Here is a 17,267-nt window from a genome sequence, read left to right on the forward strand (position 1 = left end):
GCAAATCAAAATCTCCATGATCCAATAGAAAATACACAACTCAAAAGGAAAATGAAAATTATCATGGGAAATATATCCTTTGATCTATTTCTGAATTCCCTCTCTTATTTTTGCTGATTTGATTAAAGCAGCACTAATGTTCTTCAAAATTTTCTTTACTACCTTTCAACAATGATTCTTCTGCATAACAGTTAATGCTCCAACTGCGTCTGCAGATAAATTTATATCCTATTTCTATACAATTGATATATTTATCATATAAAGAATTTCTACATGATAAAATGGCCAATGCTTACAATAGTTGATATATTTTTATTTTATTAAGAATAATTTACAGTATATTCTCATAAAATTTGTTCATAACCTTATTTTATTCATCTCTAAAAGTTTTATAAATTGTTTATATTCTGATAAGGAGAACTTCTATACAAATATTGAATTCATATCTAGCTGTCTTACATATTTAACAAATCAATGCTAGCAGTTTGCTACTAGAACTTTCTTGGTATTATAGACATGCAATCATATCACTGACAAAAATGAACACCCTATGCCTTTAACAATGTTTATAGTGGCTTTTATGTTTTTGATTCATTACATTCTTAGGATATTATTAAATGGTGCTGTGATATCTCCTTATAGTTTTGCTTATTGGATTGGATTTAACATTTCATCGTTGTTACAGTGCATACTGGGGGAATTTGATAAATGGTAATTATAATATTCTAGTAATTGCTTCCATTTTACTTATAGAGTTATTAGAAAGATCTGCTAAATTTTATCAAATTCTTTTTCATCATTGATTCATATGACCTAATTATTTTCTTCTCTAATTGGTTATTATAATAAACAATGTCATTAGGCTTCCTGATATTGAATCATTTTTTCTGGCACTAAACCCACATTGCTATAGTATATTATTCTTATTACAATATGGAGGGATTTAACTTGTAATATTTTATTTACGTCTTTTGTCTGTGTGTATATACAAGTACATACTATGGATTTCTTTTTATGTGAACTCCCAATCAAATGTTATCTCTAAAAATATTCTGATCTTGAAAATTTTTCATTTGTTTCTATGGCCTGAAAAGTTTTTTATTATTATTATTATTTTTCTTTACAATATTATATTGGTTTTACCATACATCAACATGCATCCACCACGGGTGTACACGTGTTCCCCATCCTGAATGCCCCTCCCACCTCCCTCCCTATACCATCCCTCTGGGTCATCCCAGTGCACCAGCCCCAAGCTTCCTGTATCCTGCATTCAACCTGGACTGGCGATTAATTTCTTATATGATATTACACATGTTTCAATGCTATTCTCCCAAATCATCCCACCCTCCCTCTCCCACAGAGTCCAAAAGACTGTTCTATACATCTGTGTCTCTTTTGCTGTCTTTCATACAGGGTTGTCGTTACCACCTTTCTAAATTCGATATATATATGTTAGTATACTGTATTGGTGTTTTTTTTTCTGGCTTACTTCACTCTGTATAATAGGCCCCAGTTTCATCCACCTCATTAGAACTGATTCAAATGTATTCTTTTTAATGGCTGAGTAATAATCCATTGTGTATATGTACCACAGCTTTCTTATCCATTCATCTGCTTGCTGATGGACATCTAGGTTGCTTCCATGTCCTGGCTATTATAAACAGTGCTGCGATGAACATTGGGGTACACGTGTGTATGCCCAGCAGTGGGATTGCTGGGTCGTATGGCAGTTCTATTTCCAGTTTTTTAAGGAATCTCCACACTGTTCTCCATAGTGGCTGTACTAGTTTGCATTCCCACCAACAGTTTCTCCACATCCTCTCCAGCATTTATTATTTGTAGACTTTTGGATCGCAGCCATTCTGACTGGTATGAAATGGTACCTCATAGTGGTTTTGATTTGCATTTCTCTGATAATGAGTGATGTTGAGCATCTTTTCATGTGTTTGTTAGCCATCTGTATGTCTTCTTTGAAGAAATTTCTATTTAATTCTTTGGCCCATTTTTTGATTTTTGTCGTGTATTTTTCTGGAATTGAGCTGCAGGAGTTGCTTGTATATTTTTGAGATTAGTTGTTTGTCAGTTGCTTCATTTGCAATTATTTTCTCCCATTCTGAAGGCTGTCTTTTCACCTTGCTTATAGTTTCTTTTGTTGTGCAGAAGCTTTTAATTTTAATTAGATCCCATTTGTTTATTTTTGCTTTTATTTCCAATATTCTGGGAGCTGGGTCATAGAGGATCCTGCTGTGATGTATGTCAGAGAGTGTTTTGTCTATGTTCTCCTCTGAGAGTTTTATAGTTTCTGGTCTTATGTTTAGATCTTTAATCCATTTTGAGTTTATTTTTGTGTATGGTGTTAGAAAGTGTTCTAGTTTCATTCTTTTACAAGTGGTTGACCAGTTTTCCCAGCACCACTTGTTAAAGAGATTGTCTTTAATCCATTGTATATTCTTGCCTCCTTTGTCAAAGATAAGGTGTCCATAGGTGCGTGGGTTTATCTCTGGGCTTTCTATTTTGTTCCATTGATCTATATTTCTGTCTTTGTGCCAGTACCATACTGTCTTGATGACTGTGGCTTTGTAATAGAGCCTGAAGTTAGGCAGGTTGATTCCTCCAGTTCCATTCTTCTTTCTCAAGATTGCTATGGCTATTCGAGGTTTTTTGTATTTCCATACAAATTGTGATATTATTTGTTCTAGCTCTGTGAAAAATACCATTGGTAGCTTGATAGAGATCGCATTGAATCTATAGATTGACCAAGTGGGCCTTATCCCAGGGATGCAAGGATTCTTCAATATCCACAAATCAATCAATGTAATACACCACAATAACAAATTGAAAAATAAAAGCCATATGATTATCTCAATAGATGCAGAGAAAGCCTTTGATAAAATTCAACAACCATTTATGATAAAAATTCTCCAGAAAGCAGGAATATAAGGAACATACCTCAACATAATAAAAGCTATATATGACAAACCCACAGCAAACATTATCCTCAATGGTCAAAAACTGAAAGCATTTCCCCTAAAGTCAGGAACAAGACAAGTGTGCTCACTCTCACCACTACTATTCAACATAGTTTTGGAAGTTTTGGCCACAGCAGTCAGAGCAGAAAAAGAAATAAAAGGAATCCAAATTGGAAAAGAAGAAGTAAAACTCTCACATTTGCAGATGACATGATCCTCTACATAGAAAACCCTAAAGACTCCACCAGAAAATTACTAGAGCTAATTAACAAATATAGTAAAGTTGCAGGATATAAAATCAGCACACAGAAATCCCTTGCATTCTTATACACTAATAATGAGAAAACTGAAAGAGAAATTAAGGAAACAATTCCATTCACCCTTGCAACAAAAAGAATAAAATACTTAGGAATATATCTACCTAAAGAAACTAAAGACCTATATATAGAAAACTATAAAACACTGATGAAAGAAAGCAAAGAGGACACTTAATAGATGGAGAAATATACCATGTTCATGGATCGGAAGAATCAATATAGTGAAAATGAGTATACTATCCAAAGCAATCTATGCTGCTAAGTCACTTCAGTCATGTCCAACTCTGTGTGACCCCATTGATGTCAGCCCACGAGGCTCCCCCATCCCTGGGATTCTCCAGGCAAGAACACTGGAGTGGGTTGCCATTTCCTTCTCCAAGCAATATATAGATTCAATGAAAAGTTTCTAAATATGAATACCATCTGCTATTAATATTTAAAGGAAAAGAGAAACTATTTAATAAACTTTTCTGATCCTATTGTCCTTTTACAATAGATTTTTAATCACTTTGCAATCTCATCTATTATGATGTTTCCATTGCAGATTTCTAATTTTGTGTCAACTTTTACACCTGTGGTGGATTCATGTTGATATATGGCAAAACCAATACAATATTGTAAGGTAATTAGCCTCTAATTAAAATAAATAAATTTAAATTTAAAAAATAAATAAATAAAATAAATATAAAATAAAAAATTATGTTTTGCTCAGAAATTATTCATTTCTAAATTTTGGAATAAAATATCTTTGAAATGCAAAGCTATTCTCTTATAAATTTTTAACTATTTTATCTGTGGTTGTGTCCTTTTCCCTCATCTAACCTTTTCTATTTTTGCTATCTCTTTTAAAAAATCAGATTAATGTTCACATATTTACTTATAAAATATTTTTTAATCTTGACAAAGTATATGAAATAGTTATTACCATCTCTGGGTTACAGATGACACGAGTTTCTCCCAATCAATGTCATGCATTTTAAATTATAAAATCCATTTTATATCCTATAACAGTGGCAGTATTTCCTAGTACTGGTAAACCTGTATGTTAAGATAATATTTTTGGCTGCTAACTAAACAACAATTGAAAAAAATTTTAGCAATGCTTGTGTTCTTTAATATAAGTATTGTACTTATAAAAATTTATGTAAAGATGTAACTAAGATTATACAGAAAGATTACACTGACTTGGAATGCTTAATGTAAAATAATTTAAGATATTAAAAAAAAGTTGAAACAAAATAAATGACCACAAAAAAGCTTTGGCTAGATAAACAATGGCACAATACTACAATGAAATGATTAAGCACATTAGCTATGCAGTCATTTGAAAGCTTCTCTAGCATTACTGATATGGAAAAATATTCACAGAATAATACTAAGATGACAAAAAAATTATCTCCAATATAATTCAATTAAAACAAATGGATACATGTGAAAATATCTCAAATGTTAACTTAGCAGTTTAAAACTGGTAGAATTATGAATGTTATTCATTTTTTTATTTCCTTATTTTTTCTATAACAATCATATTCTCATGTAAGGGAATATCTAAACCTATTTATTTAAATATTAAACTAAATATAATGATTTTGAGCCCATTATAAGTAACAATATCTTTGAGTTCTTAAACTTTCTGACATAGTGAATCATTTCAGTGATGGAAAAGAGCTTATAGGGTATTTAAGCTATCACTTTATTTATCCACACATTGACTCAGTCAAAAGTGACACATTTAGTTGAACAAAAAGACCCAGAACAAATGTCACCAGCAGAGTATTTGATTTCTGTAATCTCCCAGCTAAAACTGTTACCTTCAAACTCTGCTCTTCATATACAGTTCACTTCAAGGCATTTATTACTCTACAATTTTAATACAGATACTTGTAGAGCCACTGCTACTAGACTGTAATTTCCATAAAGCATGAAAATGTATTTTGGTCACCTTTATATCTCCAATTGTGCACATCACATTTAAATAACATAAGTAATGGATTTTGTGATGGAATAAATAAATTAATGCATAAATGACAGTTAGTGAGAAGACTGCTATTGTATTTGCAGACTTATGAATAAAGAGGTGTGTCATAGCTTTGAATTCCTAGAAACAAAGCCTCAACCAAGGGTAACATACCAATTCATGTCTGACTCTTTGTGACCCCATGGACTGTTGGCCTACCAGGCTCCTCTGTCCATGGAATTCTCCAGGTAAGAATGCTGAAGTAAGTAGCCATTCCCTTCTCCAAGAGATTTTCCCAACCCGGGGACTGAATCTCAGTCTCCCATGTTGCAGGAAGATTCTTTATCATCTGAGCCATGAGGAAAGCTCCAAAGATTTTTATAGGGCATATAATTTCAAAGGGCTTCCCTGGTGGCTCAGCAGTAAGAATGCACCAGCTAATGCAGGAGACACAAGTTCAATCCCTGAGTTAGGAAGATCCCCTAGAGAAGGAAATGGCAACTCACTCCAGTATTCTTGCCTGGGAAATCCCACAAACAGCGGAGCCTGGTGGTCTACAGTCCACAGGGCTTGCAAAGAGTTGCATGTAACCATGTCTTAGTCACTAAACGATAGCAACAGCATACTTTCAAGATAATCAAAGGAAAAGAGAGTTGAGCCATACAAGGTAATGGCTTACTGTGTTGGCCATTCCTTCTTGACAAGCCACAATAAACAGCTCAAGTACATTCACTCGACGTCATAGAGAAAACATTCTTCAGAACTATATATCAGAGGAAAAAGGGAGATAAAGACAACCCATCTTCCTGTTCCATCTGTCTCCTGTCTTCCCTTGCTTAAAGTTTGCCCTATGGGGAACTAACCATATCAGATCCCACACCTCCTCACACTCACTTCCAGAATTCATAACCTTTTTGCAACATTTCAGAATGTTAGATCCATGTCTTGTGTTATCTTGAGATGTCTGAAATTTCTGGAAAGAGCCAGAATTTCCAGCTCTGAGCCTGAGGGGGCGGGGGGTGGGGCTCAAAAAATATACCTCATGGTCTGCCTTGGCATCAGTAAACCAGAAGTTGAGGGGGATAAGTGGCCACGGGGGTGAAAGAGAGATTTGACTGAGAGAATTTAAGGAGATGCAGAAGATGTATTCAATAAAAGGCAATGTCTGTGTGTGCTCAGTGGCTCAGTTGTGTCTCACTCTTTGTGGCCCCATGGACTGTAACCCAGCAGGCTCCTCTGTCCCTGGAATTTTCAGGCAAGAGTACTAGAGTGGGTAGCTCTTTCCTACTCCAGGGAAATCTTAACAACCCAGGATCAAATCTGAGCCTCTCGCGTCTCCTGTAGGCAGACTCTTTCCTCTGTGTTCCCTGGGAGAAACTGATGTACAAACAAATCGTTAGTTATCGTTAAGGTCACAAACTATAGCTGTTAAAACTTGGAATCTAGTGTGAGACATTCTCCAAAATGTAGGAAAAAAATGAAATCACTACCCTATGAGAGTAAGACCAAAACAATGCATTATGTATTTGTGAAAAGATATGCAAACAATTAACATTAATTAATAGTTAATGCTTAGTGCAATCTAGTCATTTTTTTTAAATTCTCACTTGGTACATAAAATTCTTAAAGATATCATTAAACTTTTATTTTTTTATTTTTTTTTATTTTTAAACTTTACATAATTGTATTAGTTTTGCCAAATATCAAAATGAATCTGCCACAGGTATACATGTGTTCCCCATCCTGAACCCTCCTCCCTCCTCCCTCCCCATACCATCCCTCTGGGTCGTCCCAGTGCACTAGCCCCAAGCATCCAGTATCGTGCATTGAACCTGGACTGGCATCTCGTTTCTTACATGATATTTTACATGTTTCAATGTCATTCACCCAAATCTTCCCACCCTCTCCCTCTCCCACATAGTCCATAAGACTGTTCTATACATCAGTGTCTCTTTTGCTGTCTCGTTATAATTTAAAATTTAAAGATTAGAAAAGTGCCCCGAATCACATGGCTAGTGTGTTGTACAGGTGATTTAAAGCCCAGGATATCTGATTCCAGAGATGGTCCACCTGATGTATCAACCCCCAAATTTCAACAACACAAATGACTTACAAGGTGAACACTGTGTCTTTCTTGAAACTATCAGAGGGCTTACCATGAAGAGTCAGTCATCCATGGCAACTAAAGGCAACAGACTCACAGAGTGAAAAAAGCACTGTCCATAGGTATTGTCAGCTATGGAATTTTGAACTGTGGTGTTGGAGAAGACTCTTGAGAGTCCCTTGGACAGCAAGGAGATCAAACCAAACAAGCCTAAAGAATATCAAGCATGAAAATTCATTGGAAGGACGGATACTGCAGCTGAAGCTCCAATACTTTGGCTACATGATGCAAAGAGTAAAATCATTGGAAAAGACCCAGATTCTGGGAAAGATTGAGGGCAGGAGGAGAAAGGGGCAACAGAGGATGAGATGGTTGGATGGCATCATCAACTCAATGGACATAAGTTTGAGCAAACTCTGGGAGACAATGAAAAACAGGTAAGCCTGGTAAGCTGCAGTCCATGGGGTCCCAGAGAGTCAGACAAAACTGAGTGACTGAACAACAACACATTAAAAAAAATCTTTAAAATAAAAAAATAATACATAGGGTTAACTTTGTCACCTAAAACACACATCTTCCACCTCTTTGACTCTTTGGTTTATGTCATCCATCTCATATATTTATAGGAGACTTTAATAATAATACTAAAAGCTTTTATATTGAAATTAAATAAATATTTGATATAACAAAACTCTGTTAGCTTGATATTTTAAGGATCAAAATCTAACAATCCTACTGGAGATATAAAAATTGGACTCTAGAGGCCTTTTGATGGATTTTAGTGTCAGTAAAGCAGAAGTAATACCTGGAGGGAATGCATTTTGTTACACAAAAGAAAAGACATTTTGTAAATTCTCAACTCACTGAGGTTTCAAATTCCTTGGGTCAAGGCCAATTTGCTTTCATTAACTGAAATATGATAGCACAGTGGTCCCTACCTTTTTGGCAACAGGAACTGGTTTCATGGAAGACAATTTCCCACTGACTGGGGGGTTGGGGTGAGTGTGGTGGTTTGGGGGTGACTCAAGCACACTGCATTCATTGTACACTTTACTTCTATTACTATCACATTGTGATAGATGATGAAATAATTATATAACTCACCTTAATGCAGAATCAGGGGAGCCCAGAGCTTGTTTTCCTGCAATTAAATGGTCCCTTCTAGGGGAGAGGGGAGACAGTGACACTCAAAGTATGTTGCTTATGTCCATTCTACTCCATAATCTCATTTTGGTTGCTCTCACTGCAGAAAATCCTGCTTTACAAAGATAAGATGTAGAAAACGAAAGCAGGCTTTTCAGTACTTTTGTAGCAATCTAAGGATATTCTACCTTGAATTTAATCCAGAATATATAGAGATTGGGCATTGTCCCAAACATACCTTTAAGGCCACCACCATTTGTGATTGCAAGCAGTTGATCCTCTTCTAGCACAGGCAAAAAAAAAAAAAAAACGTTGATTCACCTGACTTATTCACAAATGGATTGCAGATCCATTCCTTCCCACTCTGGCGGTCTTTTGTGCTTGTGAAGTAATGCTCATACTCTTTTGAAAGCTGAAATAGGTGATCACACACCAACTGCGAGAAAGAAGTCCTTGACTTCATCTTTAAAATTCTCTACTAATGTTTGGTGGTAGGTGGTAACTTGGCTCAGACGTGTCCAACCCTTTGCAACCCCATGGACTGTAGCCTACCAGGCTCCTCCGTCCACGGGATGTTCCAGGCAAGAGTACTGGAGTGGGTTGCCAGTTCCGTCTCCTAATTAGGAGGTCTACTAATTAATAAACATTAGGTCTACTAATGTTTGAAACATGTCAACAATTGCAGTGTTCACTCATTGCCCGCATAAGTACCCTCTGGCTTTGAACGAGACCACTGTACCTGCCGACTTGAACACTGGTGTCATTCTCCCCTGAACTGATAGATTGAGTTTGTTGAGCAGGTTGAATACATCACACAAGTAAGCAAGTATTACGACCCATTCTTTGTCACTGAAATGTGCTGCCGGTGATGATTGTTTCTCTAAAAGAAATCTCTGAAATGGTTCACGTAACTCAGAAACTCTGGCCAATGGCCTACCTTTAGAAAGGCATCTCACTTCTGTGTATAAGAGAAGATGTTTGTGTGCTGTGTCCATCACCTCACAGAGCTGTGCCAACAGATGGAAAGTATGAGTTAAGGGCCTGTACTCAAACGTGGCTGATAATCTTAATCACGTCTTGTAAAATGTTGTTAATTTCAGGTGATGGTTTTTGGCTAGCCGGCATTTCTCTGTGGATGACACGGTGCATAGACCCACATTCAGAAGCAACCTCTTCAACTCGAGTAGTGAAACCAGAAAGTCATGGCAGCTGCTCCACCCATGCTGCTGCTGCTGCTGCTGCTAGGTCGCTTCAGTCGTGTCCAGCTCTGTGCGACCCCATAGAGACCCCATACTATACCACCACAAAATGACCAATTCAGCTGTCCTGATATGTATCCTTTCAAAGTCTTGAATAGTTCTGCAGTGATGATGTTGGTAGACAGCAAAAGTGCTCGTAACATATCTTCATGCATATCCTCCTGAAAAATGTGTCTCATAAGAATAAGCATGGTTGTCTTATTGTCAACATCTGTAGACTCATCAACCTGGATTGCATACCATGGCACAATTAGGCCTCAATATCTTTTGCTATTTCATCACTCTGTCTAGTTATGGTGAATTTCAATCTCTCCTAAAACTTCATGACAGATGTCATTAGCAGCAGGTAGAATCAACTCTTCACCAAGAGTAAAGGGTTTCTTGGCTTTAGCAATGTGCTTAGCCCCTAAGACCGATGTCTTCAGCACAGACACATTTGATGAAGTCTGTTCTTCGTGTTCATGGGGTATTTTTTGTTGTTGTTGTTTGCTTGTTTTTCATTTTGAAAAACTCCAAAGTTTGTCTTTTAATGCAAAGTGTTTAGTCTCCATGTGGTGAAAGCAGTTTTGAAGGTGTCATGACCTTGTTGGATAGCCGGTTTCCATATATTATACAAAGTTGGCTTGGTGAATGTGTTTCATCTGTTGCAATGAACCCATAACTTAAGTAGGACTCTTGGTATTTGGCTTCTGTGGTGGCTCAGTGGTAAAGAATACTGCTGCCAATGCAAAAGATGCATAAGACACAGGTTCAGTCTCTGGGTTGGGAAGATCCCCTGAAGAAGGAAATGGCAACCCACTCCAGTGTCCTTTTCTGGAAAATTCCATGGACAGAGGAACCCGGTGGGCTACATCCCATGGGGTCACAAAGAGTCGAACATGACTGAGCACACGTACTTTTGATATTCACTTTTAAACACAGCTTTGTTTTTGTTGGTAGTCTTAGAATCTTCTGCTGTCTCATCACTGGGTCTTTCCCCCTTTCCAAAGAAGACCTGTGGTGACATATGTTTTTGTTTTTTACTCAGTTTGGCTAGGGTTAGCATCTGAGCTTACCAAAACTGTGACTGAGACAAGCACACAGTGTGGGAAAGAGGCACGGATGAAAGTGGTGAAGAAAATAATAGGTGGACCACGTGTGAACTAAAATAAGTGCCAGACTCTGACTTAAAGCCTGCCACCAGACACAGCTGCACAATTGGAGCACATCAACTCACTTTCCCCTGTAAATCCTGTCACTAGATGTAGCTTAATTGCCACTCAGTTGATAGGGTTCTGATATGAGTCTGCAAGGAGTTGACTTACTGTGTCTCTATGCAGTAACACCTCTCCTCTAATGGTCATCTGTATTTGCAGCTGCTCCATAGTGCTAAGTCTCAGCTCCGCCTCAGATCATCAGGAATCAGATTCTCATGAGGAACACACAGCCTAGATCTCTCCCATGGGTGGTACACAGTAGGGTTCGTGTTCCCATGAGAATCTGGTGCTACCCCTGATCTGACGGGAGACGGAGCTTAGACTGCAACGTGAGCCCTGGGGAGCAGCTGTAAATACAGATGAAGCTTCGCTCACTCCTGCTGTGTGGCTTGGTTCCTAACAGGCCATGGACCAGTGCTGGTCTGTGGCCCAGGGTTTGGGGACCCTGTCGGCACTGCAGACATCAGGAAGACCTGTGGAGTGACACACGAGCACTTCTCAAGCACTGAGAGCTTAAGTGCTGACTGCCACAGTACTGACACTTTTCACAAGACCTGTCTCAGGCTCAGAGACAAACTCAGGAGCACACAAATCAGAAGTAAGGATTTCCTCCACTGTGTGACATTAGAGCCATTCTATGAATACATATGCTATCTCAACTCTGTTGAAACATGGCCCTTCCCTTGAATCAGGATTATAGTTCTGGCTGTAAGATCTTGCTTCTATCTTTTTTTTTTTTCTCTTCTCTTTTCCCCCAAGAATGCTTTAGGTCTCAGTCATTGACTCATAAAAACATTTTCACACCATGTTTAAGATCTGACTACCTTTTCAGTTATGCCTGGCCTTTTCTCTAATCTGGCTTTTCTCTTCAGAAATCCCATCTCCCATCTAGAGGCAGGGCTTTGGATGCCTTCCCAGGGACTATCAATGTCCATCCAAGTTTCAGAAGCCTCTGCTTTGAGTTAGTTGCTCTGAAACTTTGGAGCCCATCACAGTCATCTGAAGGGCTTTGTACTTTCCAGATGTTTGGGCTTCACTCCCAGAGAATCCGATTCAGTGATCCAGGGCCCCAATTTCTGCTGTGAACAAGCTGCTGGTCGATGCTGATGCTGTGGGTCTCGGGAATGAAACTTTGAGTAGACTTGGGATACTTATTGATGGAGGACTCTTTGCAGTGTGAGAATTACTGCAACAGACAGATTCATGGGAACATTCAGTCTGTGGCTCTATGAAGAGATCTTTCTCCTGTGCCATTTCAAAGTGAAGGGCCCCGTTTCCAATTTTGACATCTGTATCATGAAATGTAATGAAAAGTCTTCTGTTGTGAGTATGGAGTGCTCAGACAGAGCTGCTCTTGGAGACATGTTAAGGGAGAGGGAGTTCACATTGCTCTCTTCAGAATCATTATGAATTGAGAAAAAGCCAATGGATAAAATGTGATGTTCTTGCAACTTGTGAAACACCATTGGCAAGCCTGTTATCCAGAGGTTGCTTTTGACAATGGCAAATCAGTTTATTGATTGTTGGGCACAACTACAGATATCTTCATATGATTTAACACAACTACACTCTGGGATATCAACCATACATGAGAAGTAGAGAACAGCCATTGTGATTCTTTGTATCATTGAATTAGTAGGTTTGGAAATTTCAAAGACGTTTTCCGTATACATTCCTTAGGTTTTTGGAGAGGCCTGTGATAGGCAGGCAGGTTGAGTAGTTGTTTTATCTAACCGATCTTAGCCCCATACACACAAGCACAACAGATTTAACTGGAGGTTGCATGATGCTGGTGGGCGAGTAGGCAAGTCATTGCAGTAGAGGGTGATTTAATCACCAGATTGTTCTGATGACTAGATTGGATTCACTTCTCTGGTGAGAGCCCCTATCCAAATTCAGTTAATTTAATACTGAAAAGCAAAAACCCGATCACTCAAGATTTAACCCAATTACCAATCAAGAGTTCCCTCTCCACAATGGGGGGAGGTGACTCCATATAAATAAGGTTTTGTTCCTTGACATTAACACTGCTTGGAAGAACAGGACCCAGCTGATCTTCTCTATGGCTTCAGAGTCCCCCTCAGCCCCTGATATCTATCAGTCTGGCTGGAGTCCCAACGAGCACCATCATGCCTTCCTGTCCCCTCAGGGTGGCGGTGGTCTATATGAGTAATGTGAATAGGAGCAAGGGAGCCTGACGCATCTTCAAGAGGAAAGGCTTCAGTGTCAGGCCTTTTCGGGCAGTATCCTGAGTAAGCTCCCAAGGCTGGCATCCAACCAACCAGTGATGTGTTATGCTCAACTTCATACAAGAAGATGCACAAGGACCTTTCCTGTAAAGACCGAAAATACTACCAAAGGAAGGGAGTCTTACAAATCTTGGGGGAAAAAATGAGAAAATCAAGTCCCATCCAGAAAGATTTCAAGGGTGCAGAGATCCCTCCAACGTCACCTTCACCTGTAAGGAGAGAGTCTATTTCAAGGTGGTGGCAGAGCTGTGTGCCAGAGAAGAGGAGACTGTCCAGCCTGTGCACATGATCAATGTGGACATGGAGGGCACCCTGGAGGCAGCCACCCTGGGAGCTTTGATCCTCTGTGAGCTCTGCCAAGGTCTCCAGCAGGCTGAGGACATGGAAAGGAATCTGGCTGAGCTGCTCCAGGAAGCAAAGGAGAAAACAGGAAGGTGCTTTCTGCACACGATCTGCTTCTGCTGAAGATCTTGGCTGGTTTCAGCTCCTTTGTTAGTAAGAACTTGTGCCTGGATTTTTGGGCAAGTCAGCACTTTCTGTGAGAAACATCTTCAAAGCCCTTTCCACTAAAAGCTGACCATATGATCTTTTTCAGATATACCCCACCCAGGGAAGGAAGTGGAGGATAAAAAGATTTTAAGGGAAATAGAACATAGATTACACATAGGTATCAAAACCCTTTCAATGTGAGGGACAATGGTATGGGTACTTGGAAGGAGCAAGTCAATGCTCACACAGTTTGCAAAACAGTTAATCTCTACTGCTAAGTTGCTTCAGTTGTGTCTGACTTTGTGCAACCTCATAGACTGCAGCCTACCAGGCTTCTCCATCCATGGGATTCTCCAGGCAAGAACACTGGAGTGGGTTGCCATTTCCTTCTCCAATGCATGGAAGTGGAAAGTGAAAGTGAAGTCGCTCAGTCATGTCCAACTCTTAGCGACCCCATGGACTGCAGCCTACCAGGCTCCTCCATCCATGGGATTTTCCAGACAGGAGTACTGGAGTGGGGTGCCATTGCCTTCTCCCAGTTAATCTCTAGGACTCCATTTTTCTGATGAACAAACCAAGCTTATATGTTGAAGGATATTCTTATTAAAACAAATTGTTCCATTCATTTATATCGATAACAACTTAACTTCCTTTTGGCATAATGTTAAACATTATTATTATTTTTGTGTGTGTGTGGTGAGAGAGTATTGTACTGAATTGTATGAACTTAGAAATATTTTTAGTTTTAGATTGTATGTCTTTTACTAATGCCAACTTTATTAAAAACTCACGGTAGATAATGGATGGCATTTATTACTAAAATCTTGGCATGATCTCTTCAATTAAGTAGCTCGCTAAATGAAATAAAACCCTTAATTTAAAGAAAATATGTCTTTTTGTTTGTGGTAGGGGATGCATATACAAACTGAGTCCCTTGGATTCTTATTGTTTAAGCCATGTGAATTCCATGGAGAAAAGCATTCTTTCCTAATGAGAAACTTCTTCACGCTTAAGGCATTCATAGTTTTGAATTTTATGCTCCTCTGAAATTAGACCCACACTATAGTGAAGTGTAACATTCTTGGTTCTGCTCAGCGGTGGCACCAAGGCCTATGTGACTTACAGAAGAAAATCAAGGAGAGGTAGTTGGCATGGCTGAATTAGGTTAGGTTACTTGCTATGTAATAAAGTAGAAGCCGAGTTTCTTTACAGAGTGTAGGCAAAATGAAGCAAGCTTGGACCTGGAGAGCCTAGCTTGTACTTAGTTCTTGAGGAGAAGAGTGGACCCAGAAATAGGTGGCAGCTCTGGACAGGTAGAGTAGACATGAGATCAGAGAGAGGAGCTGAAATGACAGGATTTGCTGAAGAAGAGAGAGAGGAAGGAATTTAAATCACTCGCAAATTTCTGTCATTCCCCACAGGTGACCATGTGAACATATATGCATATGGCAGTGCGGGTGGTAGGGAGGTGAGAGTTTCTTTCCTGGTAGAATCAATGCCCTCTATGGTCAGCCTCTCTGCTGATTGTGAGTAGTCAGGATCAGGATTGCTTATCAGATCAGATCAGTCGCTCAGTCGTGTCCGACTCTTTGTGATCCCATAAATCGCAGCACCCCAGGCCTCCCTGTCCATCACCAACTCCCTGAGTTCACTCAGACTCACGTCCATCGAGTCAGTGATGCCATCCAACCATCTCATCCTCTATCATCCCCTTCTCCTCCTGCCCTCAATCTTTCCCAGCATCACGGTCTTTACAAATGAGTCAGCTCTCTGCATCAGGTGGCCAAAGTATTGGAGTTTCAGCTTCAACACCAGTCCTTCCAATGAACATCCAGGACTGATCTCTCTTAGGATGGCCTGGTTTCATCACCTTGCAGTCCAAGGGACTCTCAAGAGTCTTCTCCAACACCACAGTTCAAAAGCATCAGTTCTTCGGTGGTCAGCTTTCTTCATAGTCTAACTCTCACATTCATACATGACTACTGGAGAAACCATAGCCTTGACTAGACGGACCTTTGTTGACAAAGTAATTTCAATAAGCTGTCTAGGTTGGTCATAACTTTCCTTCCAAGAAGTAAGAGTCTTTTAATTTCATGGCTGCAATCACCATCTGCAGTGATTTTGAGCCAAAAAATAAAAAAATAAAATCAGCCACTGTTTCCACTGTATCCCCATCTATCTGCCATGAAGTGATGGGACCGGATGCCGTGATGTTAGTTTTCTGAATGTTGAGCTTTAAGTCAGCTTTTTCACTCTCCTCTTTCACTTTCATCAAGAGGTTCTTTAGTTCTTCTCTTTCTGCCATAGGGTGGTGTCATCTGCATATCTGAGGTTACTGATATTTCTCCTGGCAATCTTGATTCCAGCTTGTGCTTCTTCCAACCCAGCGTTTCTCATGATGTACTCTGTATATAAGTTAAATAAGCAGGGTGACAATATACAGCCTTGACATACTCCTTTTCCTATTTGGAACCAGTCTGTTGTTCCACGTCCAGTTCTAACTGTTGCTTCCTGACCTGCATATGGGTTTCTCAAGAGGCAGGTCAGGTGGTCTGGTATTCCCATCTCTTTCAGAATTTTCCACAGTTTATTGTGATCCACACAGTCAAAGGCTTTGGCATGTCAATAAAGCAGAAATAGATGTTTTTCTGGAACTCTCTTGCTTTATCGATGATCCAGCGAATGTTGGCAATTTGATCTCTGGTTCCTCTGCCTTTTCTAAAACCAGTTTGAACATCTGGAAGTGCACAGTTCATGTATTGTTGAAGCCTGGCTTGGAGAATTTTGAACACACAAGGGAAGGCCAAGAGTACTGGAGTGGGCAGCCCATCCCTTCTCCAGTGGATCTTCCTGACCCAGGAATCCAACTGGGCTCTCCTGCATTGCAGGCAGATTCTTTACTAACTTAGCTATCAAGCAAGTCCTTTTCATGTAATGGGAACACCGAATTGAAGTAGGATTTTTAGGTAGTATTAGGTGCTCTTTGAAGGCAAAAATGTTTGGTCTAGTTGATATTATTTTGATCAGAAAATCAATTTTGAACTAAATTTAATATGTTCCTAATTGTGTTTCTGTCTGTTTGGGCAAGTCAAGGCAAATATGACAGAGGAGTAAAATGTTGCAGGTGCTTAAATGGAGTGATTACAGTGATGAATTACAAAGTATAAAGCATATATAAAGTAGATAACTAATAAGGACCTACTCTATAGCCAAAGGAACACTTCTCAACTCTGTAAAGACTTATATGGAAAAAGAATCTAAAAAAGAGTAGGCATGTGTATATGTTTAACTGATTTACTTTACAGTAGAAACTAATACAACATTGTAAATCATCTATAGCCCAATAAAAGTTTAAGAATGTAATACATCCATTTGAAAAGCAAAATATAAAATGTACGTGGATAAATTTTATGGACTCTGTGGGAGAGGGAGAGGGTGGGAAGATTTGGGAGAGTGGCATTGAAACATGTAAAATATCATGTAGGAAACGAGTTGCCAGTCCAGGTTCGATGCACGATGCTGGATGCTTGGGGCTGGTGCACTGGGACAGCCCAGAGGGATGGTATGGGGAGGGAGGAGGG

Source organism: Bison bison, unplaced genomic scaffold, assembly GCF_000754665.1.
Source record: "Bison bison bison isolate TAMUID 2011002044 unplaced genomic scaffold, Bison_UMD1.0 scf7180017864356, whole genome shotgun sequence".
Lineage (NCBI taxonomy): Eukaryota > Metazoa > Chordata > Mammalia > Artiodactyla > Bovidae > Bison > Bison bison.